The sequence below is a fragment of the Myotis myotis genome, unplaced genomic scaffold, assembly GCF_014108235.1.
Source record: "Myotis myotis isolate mMyoMyo1 unplaced genomic scaffold, mMyoMyo1.p scaffold_m19_p_4, whole genome shotgun sequence".
Taxonomy (NCBI): domain Eukaryota; kingdom Metazoa; phylum Chordata; class Mammalia; order Chiroptera; family Vespertilionidae; genus Myotis; species Myotis myotis.
This window is the reverse complement of record NW_023416346.1, coordinates 84023274-84039451: the sequence shown is the minus strand read 5'-3', so window position 1 is coordinate 84039451 and position 16178 is coordinate 84023274. Positions and strand designations below refer to the sequence as shown.

Below are 16178 nucleotides of genomic sequence, written 5' to 3'. Positions count from 1 at the left end.
CCCTTAGTCCCTGCCAAGGTGCCAGCAATTTTATCCAGCACTTCTTTTATTTTAAACAACAGCTTTATTGAGATATGTTTCACATATCATACACTTCATCCATTTAAAATGTGCAATTCAATGGTTTTTAATATAGTTACAGAATTATGCAACCATTATGAAAATTGACTTTAGTGTCACAAAAAGAAGCCCAGGCTCTATAAGCAGTCACTCCTCATTCCCTGCTAAATGTTCCCCTAGAAAATATTACTCTACTTAATCTCTATAGATTCACCTATTCTGGACATCTACACTAATAAAAGAGAAAGATGCAAATTGACCATACCCCCGAATGCTTCCCATTGGCTAATCAGCAGGATATGCAGATTAACTGCCAACCAAGATGGCGGCTGGCAGCCAGGCAGCTGAAGCGAACAGACTTGCTTGCTCCAGTGACGGAGGAAGCCAACATTCCTGGCCTGCGGCAGCCCAGCTCTGAGCTCCGGATGCAACAATGTTGCAATTATAGAAGCCAAACAAAGCCCAGATAGCTGCTTTCAGCCATCAGCAGGCTCAGAGCTTAGAGCACCAGTGATGGCAACAGAGTTTCAATTATAGAAGCCAAACAAAGCCCAGATAACCTGCTTTCAGCAGCCGAGCCTCAAGCTGGAGCCGGCCTCAGAGCTAAAGCCAGCTCTCAGCTCCAGTGACAGCCATAGAAGGTAAATAAATCCCAGAATAAAAAAAAAAAAAAGAAAAAAAGGAGAGGGGTTGGGAGCTTCAGTCACCCGCCAGCCTGAAAACGGCCCTCAGTCCCTCATCCAGACTGGCCAGGCACCCCAGTGGGAACCCCCACCCTAAAGGGGGTGCAGGCAGCCTAAAAACAGCCATCAGCCCCTCATCCAGGCTGGCCAGGCACCCCAGTGGGGACCCCCACCCTAAAGGGTGTGCGGGCAGCCTAAAAACAGCCCTCAGCCCCTCACCCAGACTGGCCAGGCACCCCAGTGGGGACCGCCTCCAGAAGCCTCAGCAGCCGGTCTTGCCTTGCGGCCTGGGAACCGCCCATCAGCTGGTCGGCACTGCAAGGCAAGGCCCACCCCCAGAAGCCCCTGCAGCGAGTCTTGCCTTGGGGCCCAGGATCCGCTCATCAGCGGGTCCAGGCTGCAAGGCAAGGCCCGCCCCGAGAAGCCCCAGCTACTTTAAAAATAGAAGGATCTCCTTTTGAACCAATCTGTTTAGATTCATGATTAGTAAAACAGTATGGAACTACTGAAATACAGTGATAGGAATTAGGAAGTGTGACACTGATGGTTCTGGGCATGTGAAGGGTGAGGGACAGAAGGGTACACATGGTCTTCCCTTCAGTTCTGCTGGGGAGATGAGCTCTGAGGGCCGGAGCTGCTCCATGCCCAGAGAAGGTGGGTGTGGTCAGTGGCTCTGTTACAGAACTTCTTGCCAAGCAGAGACCTTACCTGACCCAGAGGAACCTTTTTACTCCAGAAAACAGAAACAGCCAGTTCTCAATGTGCATGGGAAAACCAGTGTACCCTCCTGTGCACGGTGTCCTGATGGAGTGACGGGGGAGGTGGGCGAGGGGAGCAGTGCAGAGTTGTTAGGCAGCTGGAGTGGGAGTGGAAATGCCATGGAATGTCCACAGTCCTGACTGTGCCCACGGCCTGGCCTGCTCCTCCAGGCACTGGCTGAGGGATTAGGGCTGATTCTCTCAGGAAGGGAATATTCCATGGGTGAAAGATTTACAGGCTCAGGGTGGGCCGTGTGTTAGTTCGGGGCAAATCCCTCAGCATTCCTGCTGCCAAGCCCTCAAAGGAATGAGGCAGAGGCACCCCTCACCCCCAAGACCCCTTCGTGGACATTTTAGCATCTATGTGATTTTTAATCCCTTCAGGGAGACTTTCTATCCTGCAGTCCCATCCCACCCCACTGTTGCTGTTTGTCTGCCAACTGGGTCGAGCATCAAGGGGACAGGGGGTTAATACTCACTGAAAGACTACTGATCCTACCGGGAAACCAACCTATTTACTGTACTGTTGTAAATATCATACCCTTTATATCCTATATATTGGCTTCTTTTAAATAAATTGAAAAGTCTTAGAAAAAAAGAAGAAAAAAAGGCAAGGCAGGGCAGGACCCAGAAGACCTAGAAGCCTCCTGATATGGTAGTAACTCTATCAGTAAGCACTCTGAAAGTCAGTGGCAGAAATGCACCAGTTAAAGGACAGATTATGAGGGTGAATCAAAAACAAAACCCACTTTAAATAGACACATATAGATTAAAAGTGAATGAATTAAGCTGCAGCCTGTTTTGCTCAGTGGATAGCGCATTAGCCAGTGGACTGAAGGGTCCCAGGTTCGATTCCAGTCAAGGGCATGTACCTCAGTTGCTAGCTTGATCCCCAGTCCCTATCAAAGCATGTGCAGGAGGCAACCAATCAATGTGTCTCTCCTTTTCCCTTCACTCTCTCTAACATTCAATGGAAAAATATCCTTGGGTGAAGATTAACAAAAACAAAGTAAATGGATTAAGTAACATTAAAGAGATTATAAGAAAAATATATTCCAAATTCTGTTAGTTGTATAATGGCTATGTTTAAATTATTAACACCTAAGAAATTGGGTGAAGGGTACATATAATATGCTGTAATATTTTATAGTTTTTTAGATGTAGGAGATTATTTCAAATTAAAATATTAAAAAATTTAAAAATTAATAAAATATTAATTGAAATGTATCTGCATTACATGAAAAATCTCCTAATTGCTTCTAGCATAATTTATTAAATTGCACTAAAATTTACAAAGGTTCAATTAAAAAATATCTTAATTCTAAATGATATAATAGAAAATATATAATAGTGCAGTTATAAGCACTTATCTGAAAATACAAATTTAAAGAAGTGAATTTAAAGAAGGGATTAGCCAAGGAAAATATATGCACAGCCCATGGACACAGACAATAGTATGGTAATGGCCAGAGAGAAGTGGGGGGCAAGAGCTGGGTAGAGGGGACAAAAGGGGGGAAATAGGGACATCCTATATAATAATAATAAAGGGCTAATATGCTCATTGACTGAATGGCAGAATGACCGGTTGCTATGATGCGCACTGGCCACCAGTGGGGGGGCAGATGCTCAATGCAGGAGCTGCCCCCTGGTGGTCAGTGCACTTCCATATGGGGAGTGCCACTCAGCCAGAGGCTGGCTCATGGCTGGCCAGCACAGTGGTGGTGCCAGGAGCCTCTCCCACCTCCATGGCAGCACTAAGAATGTCCAACTAATGGTTTAGACCTGATCCCTTGGGGCCTAAGCCTTTAGTCGGACATCCCCAAGGGCTCCCTGACTGCTAAAGGATGTCTGACTGCAAGCTTAGGCCTGATTCCGTAGGGAGTGGGCCTAAGTTGACAGGTGGACAGCCCCCAAGGGGTCCTGGACTGTGAATGGGCACAGGCTGGGCTGAGGGACGCCCCCCACCCCCGAGTGCACAAATTTTTGTGCACCGGGCCTCTAGTCCTATATAATAAAAGAGAAACATGTAAATTGACTGACCCTCTGCTATGCTCACCAGCCAATCAGGAGTGAGTATGCAAATTAACCCAACAAAGATGGTGGGTTAATTTACATACACAGGCACAGGGAGGAGAGCAGAGCAGGAGAGCCAGTGGCTTGGGGGAACGTGGCTCCCTTGGTCACACCTCCCAAGCTTCCGGGCGGAGAGCAGAGTGGGAGAGCCGGCGGAGAGTGGAGTAGCTTGGGGAAATTGGCTCCCCAAGCCGCCAGATGGAGAGCAGAGAGGGAGAGCTGGCAGCTTGGAGGACATGGCAGAGTGGGTGGCCATGCAGGAAGAGAAGGAAGACAGAGCAGAAAGGGAAAACCAAGAGTGCGAGGAGCACCAGGAATTCTGGGAATAGTAGTTCTGGTGGCAGCCCCAAGACCTGAAGCAGAAACCCAGAGTTTGGGGAGCACCAGGAATGCTGGGAATAGTAGTTCTGGTGGCAGACGGATCTCCTAGACACTATAGCAGTGGTTCTCAACCTTCTGGCCCTTTAAATACAGTTCCTCATGTTGTGACCCAACCATAAAATTATTTTTGTTGCTACTTCATAACTGTAATATTGCTACTGTTATGAATCGTAATGTAAATATCTGATATGCAGGATGGTCTTAGGTGACCCCTGTGAAAGGGTCATTCGACTGCCAAAGGGGTTGCGACCCACAGGTTGAGAACTGCCGCACTAGAGCAAAGTGAGCCTGGAGCAAGTTACTGTTGCAGTGGGGGATGGAGGGAAAGCAAAAGTGAGAGACATAAGTAAAATCAGAGTGTCTAGGAAAAATTAAAGGGAAGATATCCTAAAATTTCCAGGAAATCTCCACCAATGAAGCAAAGGGAAAAAAAATGCCTCTATTATTCTGTGAGCAACAAACCAAACTGGGTTGGGGGTCTCAGACAATTTGTTCATATGATTGCAAAGACAGACAGAAAGTCCAGGATTGGAGAGGGCTTCCCTGAGGGCTCCCAGATTGGAGAGGGTATAGGTTGGGCTGAGGGAACCCCACATCCCCCAGTGCCTGAATGCTGTGCACCAGGCCTCTACTCTACATAATAAAAGCCTAAGTTACTCTTACAGCGGAACAACCGGAACAACTGGTCGCTATGATGTGCACTGACCACCAAGGGCAGACACTCAATGTACGAGCTGCCCCGTGGTGGTCAGGGCGCTCCCACAGGGGGAGCAGCCACTCAACCAGAAGCTGGGCTCACAGCTGGCGAGCACAGCGGTGGTGGTGGGAGCCTCTCCTGTCTCCGCAGCAGTGCTAAGGAGCAGCAAGCTGAGCGTAAGAAGTGAGGATCCTGGATTTTGAGAGGGATGTCCCACTGCTGGCTTAGGCCCAATCCCTGGCAGGCGGACATCCCCTGAGGGGTCCCATACTGCAAGAGGGAGCAGGCCAGGCTGAGGGACCCCCCCACCCAGTGAGGAATTCCATGCATCGGGCCTCTAGTTTCATATAAATGGAAAAAATCATGTGTGATTTTTTTTCACTTAGCATGTTTTCAAGGTTCATTCATGGTATAGCATAAATCAGTATTTTATTCTTTTTATGGTAAAAGAATATTCCATTGTATGGACTCCACATTTTGTGAGTAGACATTTGGGTTGTTTCTGCTTTTTGGCTCATATGACTAATGCTGCTTTGAACATTTGTATACATGCTTTTGTGTGGACATTTGTTTTTAACTCTCTTCAATATATACCTAGGAGTGGAATTTCTGGGTCATATGGTAACTCTATGTTTAACACTTTGAGGAGCTGCCACAGTGTTTCCAAGAGATTATACTGTTTTACATTCCTACAAGGAACATATTAGGATTTCAATTTTTACATGTCCTCAGCAATACTTGTTATTTGTCTTTTTAAAAAATATTACATCTATCCTACTGAATCTCAAGAGGTATTTCACTTGTGATTTTGGTTTGCATTTCCCTAAAGATATTGAGCATATTTTTTTATGTGCTCATTGGCTAATTGTATCTCTCCTTTAGAGAAATGTCTGTGCAAATTCTTTGCCTATTTTTAATTGAGTTATTATGTATTTACTAGAGGCCCACTGCATGAAATTCATGCATGGGGGGTTATGTCCATTAGCCCAGCCTGCACCCTCTCCAATTTGGGACTGCTGGCTCCCAACCGTTCGCCTGCCTGCCAGCCCGATCACCCCCTAACCACTCACCTGCCAGCCTACTCGATGCCTAACTGCTCCCCTGCCAGCCCGATTGCACCCAACTGCCCTCCCCTGCAGGCCTGGTCACCTCCAACTGCCCTCCCTTTCAGGCCTTGTCCCTCCCACTGCCATCCCCTGCAGGCCTGGTTGCCCCCAACTTCCCTCCCCTGCAGGCCTGGTCCCTCCCAACTGCCCTCCTCGGGCGGCCATCTTATGGCGGCCATCTTGTGTCCACATGGGGGCGGCCATCTTGTATGTTGGAGTGATGGTCAATTTGCATATTACCTCTTTATTATATAGGATTGTTGAGCTATAAGATTTCTTTATATAGTCTAGGTAAGAGTCCCTTATCAGATATGCAGTAGGTCCTCAGGTTACATTGGAGATCCGTTCATATGGTGTGACGCAACGTGATTTTCACCATAAGTCGGAACCCACCTACATAAGCACCTACGTCACTCACATGGAGCACATACACAGCAGTAATGAAGTGAAACAGTAAAAAAATTTAAAAGAAAGATAACAATTCCTGACCTTTACTTGTGGTAAATAAATAATAAAAAACATAAAGCACATATGTACATACATCGAAATGATGGAACTTTTTTTTTTATAAATGGAGATGGCGACGTAACCACAAAACGACGTACGTTAAGTTTGACATAACCCGAGGACTGCCTGTATATGACCTGCAAATATTCTTTCCAATTATGTGGGTTCCCCCCTACACACTTTCTTGAATGGTGTCTTTTGTAACATAAGAGGTTTTAATTTTGATAATGTCCAATTAATCTATTTTTTTCTTTTGTTGCTTGTGCTGCTGGTGTTATTTCGAAGAAACTATTGCCTAACCCAGCGATTTTCAACTGATATGCTGCAAGAATTTTTAAATTGTGCAATACCTGACCATTTAATCGGGGGGAAAGACCTTTTTTCTCTTGATTGTCAAATAAAAAAATGACAAAAACCAACATAACAATAGCTGTTCAGTGTGAATGAATCCAAATTATACTTTTTTTTTTAGATCGGCAAAAAATATAACTTTTTTTGGTGTGCTGCGGAATTTTAGTAATTAGTTTGTGTATGCCATGAGAAGAAAAAGGTTGAAAATCACTGGCCTTTCCAAGGTTAACAAGGATTTACTCCAATGTTTTCTTCTAAGAATTTTATATCACATTGAAGTTTGTGATCCATTTTGAGTTAATATTGCTGTTTGATATAAAGAAGGAGTCCAACTTCACTTTTTTGCACCTGGTTACACAGTTGTCTCAGCATATTTGTTAAAGACTGTCTTTTTCCCCCATTGAATTGAATTTTCTTGCCATCCTTATGAAAAATCGTTTGGTAAATTAAGGGTTTATTTGATTTTTATTTTTTATTTTATTTTTTTAAATATGGAACGCTTCACGAATTTGCGTGTCATCCTTGCGCAGGGGCCATGCTAATCTTCTCTGTATCGTTCCAGTTTTAGTATATGTGCTGCCAAAGCGAGCACAAGGGTTTATTTTTGAACTTCCAATTTTACTTCATTAACCTGTATGTCTATCCTTATACCAGTACCATCTTGATTACATTGCAGATTTGTAGTAAGTTTGTAATCAAGAAGTATGAACCCTCTATTTTTGTTCTTTTTTGAGATTGTTTTTGCTATTCTGTGTCCCATATGAATTTTAAAATCAGCTTGTCAACTTCTGAAAAGATTTTGTTGGGATTTTGATAGGGATTAAGTTGAATATGTAGATCAATTTGGGAAGTACTGGCATCTTAATAATATTAAGTCTTTTGATATATGACCATGAATCTCTTTCCAGGTATTTAGGTCTTTATTTTCTTTCAACAATATTTTATAGTTCTTGGTATAAGTTTTGTACTTCTTTTGGAAAATATATTCCTAAGTATTTTTTATTTTAATTTTTCTAGCTTTATAGTGATATAATTGACATATAACATTATGTCAGTTTAAGGTATACAACTGATGATACAATATTGCAAAAATGATTACCACAGTGATATTAGTTAATACATTTATCACCTCACATACTTGCCATTCTTTTGGTGTATTAGGTGAGAACTTTAAAGTTTCTTAGTAACTTCCAAATATACAATTCAGTATTGTTAACTATAGTCAACATAAAGTATATTATAGCTCCAGAACTTATGGTATAACTAGATGTTTGTAACCCTTGACCAACTTCACATGCTCCTATCCCCCACCACCTATGAAAATCAGTAATCTACTCTTGGTTTCTATAAGTTTAAGTATTTTTAGATTCCATATATAGGTGAGATCATTCCATATTTGTCTTTGTCTGATATATTTCACTTAGGATAATGCCTTCTGGTGCATTCATGTTGTCATAAAAGGCAGGATTTCCTTCTTTTAATGGCTGAAAAACATATCACATTGTCTTTTTAAAAATATATATATTTTATTGATTTTTTTATAGAGAGGAAGGGAGAGGGATAGAGAGCTAGAAACATCAATGAGAGAGAAACGTCGATCAGCTGCCTCCTACACACCTCCCACTGGAGATTTGCCCGCAACCAAGGTACTGCCCTTGACCGGAATCAAACCTGGGACCTTTCAGTCTGCAGGCCAACGCTCTATCAACTGAGCCAAACTGGTTAGGGCTCACATTTTCTTTATCCATTCACCCATTGAGGGATACTTAGGTTCTTTCCATGACTTGTCTATTGTAAGTAATGCTACTATAACCATGGGAGTTGTAGATATTTCTTTGAGATAGTGATAATTTCCATTAGATATATACCCAGTACTGGAATTGCTGGATCATAGGGTAGTTCTATTTTTAATTTCTTGAGAAACCTCCATATTGATTTTCATAATGGCTGCAATAATTTAGATCCCCACGAACAGTGTACAAGGATTCCATTTTCTCCACATTTTCATTTTTCTTTTTCCTTAGGAAGGGAGAGGGAGAGAGAGATAGAAACATCAATGATAAGCGAGAATCACTGATCCTTCCCTCGCACCCCCCTACTATGGATGGAGCCCATAACCTGGGCATGTGCCCTGAGCAAGAATCGAACCATGACCTCCTGGTTCGTAGGTTGGCACTCAACCTCTGAGCCATACTGGCCGGGCTTCTCCAAATTTTCACCAGTGCTTGGTCTTTTGTCTTTTTGATGATTGCCATTCTAACAGTTGTGAGTTAATATCTCATTGTGGTTTTGATTTGCTTTTCCCTGATGATTAATGATGATTACCTTTTCATGTACCTCTTGAACATTTGTATATCTTCTTTATTTTGCTTTATTTTTAAAATCAACTTGGAAATTTATTGAACAAGATGGCCCATTGGCCAAGTACATGGTCATCTGGGTTCAAGACAATGAAAAATCTACCAACTAAACCATTCCTTTGTGAGCTAAGGTTGTAGCTCATACTTTTAAAAAAAAATTATTGTTGCAGAGCTGGCATGGTCCACTGGTTGAGTGTCAGCCTATGAACCAGGAGGTCACAGTTTGATTCCCAGTCAGGGCACATGTCCGGATTGTGTGGGGCATGCAGGAGGCAGCTCATCAATGATTCTCTCTCGCCATTGATGTTTCTATCTCTCTCTCCCTCTCCCTTCCTCTCTGAAATTAATAAAATTATATATTAAAAAAGTAAGATTAAAAAATATATATTGTTGACTGTATTACAGATTTACCCATTTTCCCCAACATTGCTCATCTCTACTCAGCCCCTGACCTACACCAGGCCTTCACCAGACTATTGTCTTTGTCCTTGGGCTATGGATATCTGTCCCTTGGTTAATCTCTTCCCTCCCCCTACACCCTGAGATCTCAATCTGTTCCTTGCATCCATGCCTCTGGAAATATTTTGTTCATCCTTTATTTTGTTCATTAGATTCCACATATAAGTGAGACTATGTGATACTTGTCTTTCTCTGACAGGATTATTCATTTAGCATAATGCTCTCCAGGTCCATCCATGCTTTGTCAAAGGGTAATAGATCCTTCTTTTTTACAGCTGTATAGTATGGCAATTATGTTAATGTACCAGTTTCTTTTTAATCCATTCATCTACTGATGGGCACTTGGGCTGTTTCTAGATCTTAGCTACTTATCTAATAAAAGAGTAATAAGCAAATTAACCATCACTCCATGACAAAGATGGCCGCTCCCATGTGGACACAAGATGGTCGCCACAAGATGGCCAGTAGGGGAAGGCAGTTGTGAGTGATCAGGCCTGAAAGGGAGGGCAGTTGGGGGCAATCAGGCCTGCAGGGGAGGGCAAGTAGGGGCAATCTGGCTGGTAGGGGAGCACTTAGGTGTCAATCTGGCTGGCACGGAAGTAGCTAGGGGCAATCAGGCAGGCAGGCAAGCAGTTGGGAGCCAGCAGTCCTGGATTGTGAGAGGAATGTCCTACTGTCCATTTAGGCCTGGTGGGATTGGGCCTAAACGGGCATTTGGATATCCCTCTAGGAGTCCCAGATTGGAGAGGGTACAGGCTGGGGTGAGGTACATACCCCCCTGCACAAATTTTGTGCACCGGGCCTCTAGTCCAGTGATGGCGAACCTTTTGAGCTTGGCGTGCCAGCATTTTGAAAAACCCTAACTTAACTCTGGTGCCGCGTCACATATAGAAATTTCTTGATATTTGCAACCATAGTAAAACAAAGACATATTTATGATATTTATTTTATATATTTAAATGCCATTTAGCAAAGAAAAGTCAACCAAAAAAATGAGTTTGCGTGTCACCTCTGACATGCGTGTCATAGGTTCGCCATCACTGCTCTAGTCCAATGGTTCTCAACCTTGGCTGCACATTAGAATCACCTGGGAATCTTTTTAAAATCCTGATTTCTGGGTCTCATCTTCTGGAAATTCTGTTTCTTTGTTACTAATGTTGTGGCTTCACCCCATAATAAAGAAACAAAATTTCTGGAGGATGAGGCCCAGAAATCAGGATTTTAAAAAGATTCCCAGATGATTCTAATATGCAGCCAAGGTTGAGAACCACTGCTCTAGTCTATCTATATAAAAGGTCAATATGCTAAGTGTATGACCTTCAGGGTAATGACATCAAGTAGCAACACCTGGCTACCTCTCTCTAGTGATGACTAGCCTCAAGTGGAAACACTTACACTGTAACCAAATGTCTGTGAAGCGTTTTCTTGTGGCTCATCTCATTTGATCCTCACAGAAGTCCTGGAGTAGGTAGATAAGAGACTCGGTGGAATCCTATTTTATTTATTTATTTTTTTTAAATATATTTTATTGATTTTTTACAGAGAGGAAGGGAGAGAGAGATAGAGAGAGTTAGAAACATCGATGAGAGAGAAACATCGATCAGCTGCCTCCTGCACATCTCCCACTAGGGATGTGCCCGCAACCCAGGTACATGCCCTTGACCGGAATCGAACCTGGGACCTTTCAGTCCGCAGGCCGACGCTCTATCCACTGAGCCAAACCGGTTTCGGCTGGAATCCTATTTTCTTTTCATTAGCCAGAAAATGGAGATTCAGAAAGCTTAGAAACTTGACCAGACTGAAAAGAAGTAAGCAATGGTGGGCCTTGAAAATGACCTCAGGTTTTCTCACTGCTGCAGTTAAATATTTTAACCTTTGTTCTCCCTGCATGATCTACAATAATATTCTGCTTTGTGTTGCTATTTACTGCTGTGTTGCTGACAATTACCTGAAAGAGAAGTTGGGGTGCTTCACTGAGCTTGAAAAAAGTTTAGCTACATCAGAAAGCAGGTCTAATTAAGCAAGTTTGTTTTATATTTATAAAAGGCTAAGTTGACTCACGGTATTCTGAAGCTGAAAGAAAGATACAGCATTGCATGGAAGTAACAATGGCAATTAAATATGATCATAATAGTGATCTGGGTGATTATCATAATGATTATCCCCCTGTAACCGAGTTGCTGTCATATTTAGAAACGAAGACAGAGGACCTTCTTTTGAAAGGGACTTGCTCATTCATTGTAAACCAGATCCCAATAATCCAAATGCCACTAAAATGAAACAAATCAGCATCCTGTTTCCTATATTAGATGCAATGATGTATTCTATTCTTTTTCCACATGGTGTAAAAGGCTGGGGAACAGATACTGCATTAAGACTCAGAGACGACAGTGTAAACGACAATAATACTAGATTCAATGGATGATGCCAAATAAAAATTTCCATCGAATTTCTTAAAAATATTACTCCTTTGGGAATGCCATGTCATACATTAGAATTGGAAGTAGGTGCAATTATCATGCTACTGATAAATCTTAATAGTAAATGGGTTCTTTGTAATGGTACTCGATTTATTATCAAAAGATTTCGACCTAGCCCTAACCGGTTTGGCTCAGTGGATAGAGCGTCGGCCTGTGGACTGAAGGGTCCGTAGTTCGATTCCAGTTAAGGGCATGTACCTTGGTTGTGGGCACATCCCCAATAGGGGGTGTGAAGGAGGCAGCTGATTGATGATTCTCATCGATGTCTCTAACTCTCTATCCCTCTCCCTTCCTTTCTGTAAAAAAATCAATAAAATATATTTAAAAAAACAAAAGATTGTGACCTAACATAATCGAAGCTGAAGTATTACCAGCATCTGCAGAGGAGAGGTTGTTCTGATTCCAAGAATTGATTTGTCCCCATCTGATACTGGCCTCAGTGTTAGAATAAGTTTAATCAATTTATCAGTCATTGTTTTTATCAGTTGTTTTTATATCATGTCTTTGTTGTTGTTATATCATGTTGTTATTATTTATTAATCAATTTACATATTATTTTCATATACATTTTACTAATTTTCTTTGATCTATGACACTTCTATTATAGAGAAAGGGTGAATAGCAGTATAAAAATATTTCTTCTAATTAATTTCCTTTCAATGTGCATGAATTTGTGCACTGGGCGACTACTTCTAAATAATGCTGCTGTGGGCATAGGGGTGCATATATTCTTTCTGATTGGTGTTTTGGGGTTTTTAGATTATATTCCTAGAAATGGGATCACCTGGTCAAACAGAAGTTCCATTTTTAATTTTTTTAGGAAACTTCATACTGTTTTCCATAGTGGCTGCATTCCCACTATTAGTGCACTAGGGTTTTCTTTTTTCCACATCTTTGCCAGCACTTGTTTGTTGATTTATTCATAGTAGCCATTCTGAGAGATGTGAGGTGATACATCATTGTACTTTTAATTTGCATGTCTCTGATGATTAGTGAAGTTAAGTGTTTTTTCATGTCAATTGGCTATTGTATGTCCTCTTTGGAGAAGTGTCTATTCAGGTCCTTTACCCATTTTTAATTGGATTGTTTGTCACCCTGGTCTTGAATTGTATGGGTTTTTCGTATATTTTGGAAATTCCTCCTATCAGATGTATCATTGGCAAATATGTCCTCCCATACAGTGGGTTCCCTTTTCATTTTGTTGATGGTTTCTTTTGCTGTGCAGAATCTTTTTAGTTTGATGTAGTCCCATTTATTTTTTCCTTTGTTTTTGTTGCCCAGACCGTGGTTGGCAAACTGCAGCTCACGAGCCACATGCGGCTCTTTGGCCCTTTGAGTGTGGCTCTTCCTAAGCCTTAGGAGTACCCTAATTAAGTTAATAACAATGTACCTACCTATATAGTTTAAGTTTAAAAAATTTGGCTCTCAAAAGAAATTTCAATTGTTGTACTGTTGATATTTGGCTCTGTTGACTAATGAGTTTGCTGACTACTGCCCTAGGAAATGTATTAGGGAAGATACTGCTATGTGAGAAATCTGAGATTTTACCGTCTATGTTTTCTTCTAGGATTTTTATGGTTTCCTGACTTACATTTAAGTCTTTTATACATTTTGAGTCTATTCTTGTGTATGGTGTAAATTGGTGGTCTAATTTCAGGTTTTTGCATGTACCTACCCAGTTTTCCCGACACCACTTATTAAAGAGACTGTCTTTACTGCATTGTATGCTCTTGCCTCCTTTATCAAATATTAATTGACCACAATGGCATAGGTGGATTTCTGAGGTCTGTGTTCTCTTCCATTGACCTATATGACGGTTCTTGTGCCACTACCAGGCTATTTTGATTACAGTGGCTTTGTAATATAAGTTGATATCCAGTATTGGGATACCTCCAACTTTGTTCTTCTTTCTCAAGATTGCTGCAGCAAATTGGGGTCTTCTGTAGTTCCATATATATTTTTGGAGTATTTGTTCTAGCTCTGTGAAATATGCTGTTGGTATTTTAATAGAGAATGCATTAAATCTGTAGATTTATTTGGGTATTATGGACATTTTAATGATCTTAATTCTTCCAATCCACAAAAACAGTAGATGCTTTGCCAGCACTTGTAATTGGTTGATTTGTTGATGATAGCCATTCTGACAGGTGTGAGATGGTACCACATTGTGGTTTTGATTTGCATCTCTTGGATGAGTAGTGACTTTGAGCAAACTAGAAACACCAATCAGAAAGGATATCTGCACCCCTATGTTCATAGTGGCACAATTCACCATAGCTAAGATTTGGAAACAGCCTAAGTGCCCATCAGCAGATGAGTGGATTAAAAAACTGTGGTACATCTAAACAATGGAATACTACACTGCAGTAAAAAAGAAGGAATTCTTACCATTTGCAACAGGATGGATAGAACTGGAGAGCACTATGCTAAGTGAAATAAGCCAGTCAGAGAAAGATAAATATCACATGATCTCACTCATTTATGGAATATAATGAACAATATAAACTGATGAACAAAAACAGATCCAGAGACAGAGAAGCATCTATCAGACCATCAAACCTCAGAGGGAAGGTAGGGGAGGATGGGGGTAAGGGAGGCAGATCAACCAAAGGACTTATATGTATGCATATTAGCCTAACCAATGGACACAGACAACAGCGGGGTGAGAGCATGAGTGGGGGGTCGTGGGGGGGCAATGGGGTGATAAGAACACATATGTAATACCTTAATCAATAACCAAAAAAACAGTAGATGCTTGTACTTGTTTGTATCTTCCTTTGCCCATTTTAAAATCAGGTTGTTTGTTTTTATTTTATTTTTAATGCTGTTGTCAATATAATTGTTTAAATTTTATTTCCAATAGTTTATTATAAGTATAGATCTACAACTAATTTTTTAAAAATATGTTTTTATTTATTTTAGAGAGAAAGGAAGGGAGAGGGAGAGAGAGATAGAAACATCAATGAGAGAGAAACATTGGTCAGCAGTCCCCGCCTCTTGTCCCCCACCTGGGAGGGAGCCTGCAACTCTGGGCATGCACACTGACTGGGGAAAGGAACGGGCAACCTTTTGGTGCATGGGTCAATGCTCAACCACTGAACCACACTGGCTGGGCTACAACTAATTTTTTGTGTGATTTTTTAAATTGATTAAGGTATTACATATGTGTCCTTATCCCCCCATTTTCCCCCACCCCACTCCCTTTCATGCCCTCACCCCCCTGTTGTCTGTCCATTTGTTATGCTTATATGCATGCATACAAGTCCTTTGGTTGACCTCCAACTAATTTTTTTAATATTGGTGTTGTGTCCTGCAAAGTTCCTTAACTCGTTTATTAGCTCGAATAATTTTTTTGTACATGTGTGGGCTCCTTAGGATTTTTAAAATATACTATGTCATCTGCAGGTTGAGGTAGTTTTATTTATTTCTTTCCTTTATGGATGCTTTTTATTATTTTTATTGCCTAATTTTATAGTTGGAACCTCTAGTAAAATATGGAATAGAAATTGTGAGAGCAAATAACCTTGGCCTGTTCCAGTCATTCAGCATTGAGTATGATATTAACTCTGGGTCTTTCTGAAGTACCGTGTATCCAGTTGAGGAGTTCCCTTACATTTCTAATTTATTGAGTGTTTATTTTTTCATGAAAGGGTTTTGAATTTTGTCAACATGTTTTTATGTCTTTTGAAATATTTGTTTCATTCCCTTTTTCATATGGTGTATTTCGTTAATGGTAAATCTTATATTGCTGGGATAAATCCAACTTGGTCATGGTGTATAATCCTTTCTATATGTTGCTGGATTCAGTTTGTTAGTGTTTTGTTGGGGGTTTTATGCCTATATTCATGAGATATTGTTCTGTATTTTCTTTTCTCGTGATGTCTTTGTCTGGTTTTGGTATCAGGCTAATATTGACTTTATAGAATAAGTGGGGAAGTTTTCTTTGCTGTTCTGTTTCATGGAAGAATGGGTGTTAATTGTTCCTTAAATGCTCATTAAAATTCAACAGTAGAGTGATCTGAGCTTAGGCTTTTCTTTTTTTTTCTGTTTTTGTTGTTGTGGGGTTTTTATTTTATTACTAATTTAATTTCTTTACATGTTACACTTCTGTAAAGATTTTCAATTTCTTCTTCAGTCAGTTTTGGTATTTTTGTCTTTCTAAGGATTTGAACATTTCAGCTAAGTTATCTACTTCGTATATATGCAGCTGTTTCTTTATAATGCTTTTTTATATCTATACAGTCTGTAGTAATGTCCCTTCTT

The 16178-nt window shown here is 41.0% G+C and overlaps 1 protein-coding gene and 1 non-coding gene across 7 annotated transcripts in view; one reads left to right on the top strand and one right to left on the bottom strand.

The window, feature by feature from the left end:
• EDA (ectodysplasin A) overlaps positions 1-16178 on the top strand; it is a 555180-nt gene that overhangs the window by 128627 nt on the left and 410375 nt on the right. The window lies entirely within an intron of this gene.
• LOC118654790 lies at positions 7102-7208 on the bottom strand. The gene has a single exon (XR_004967057.1). It is a non-coding gene; the product is annotated as a U6 spliceosomal RNA (small nuclear RNA).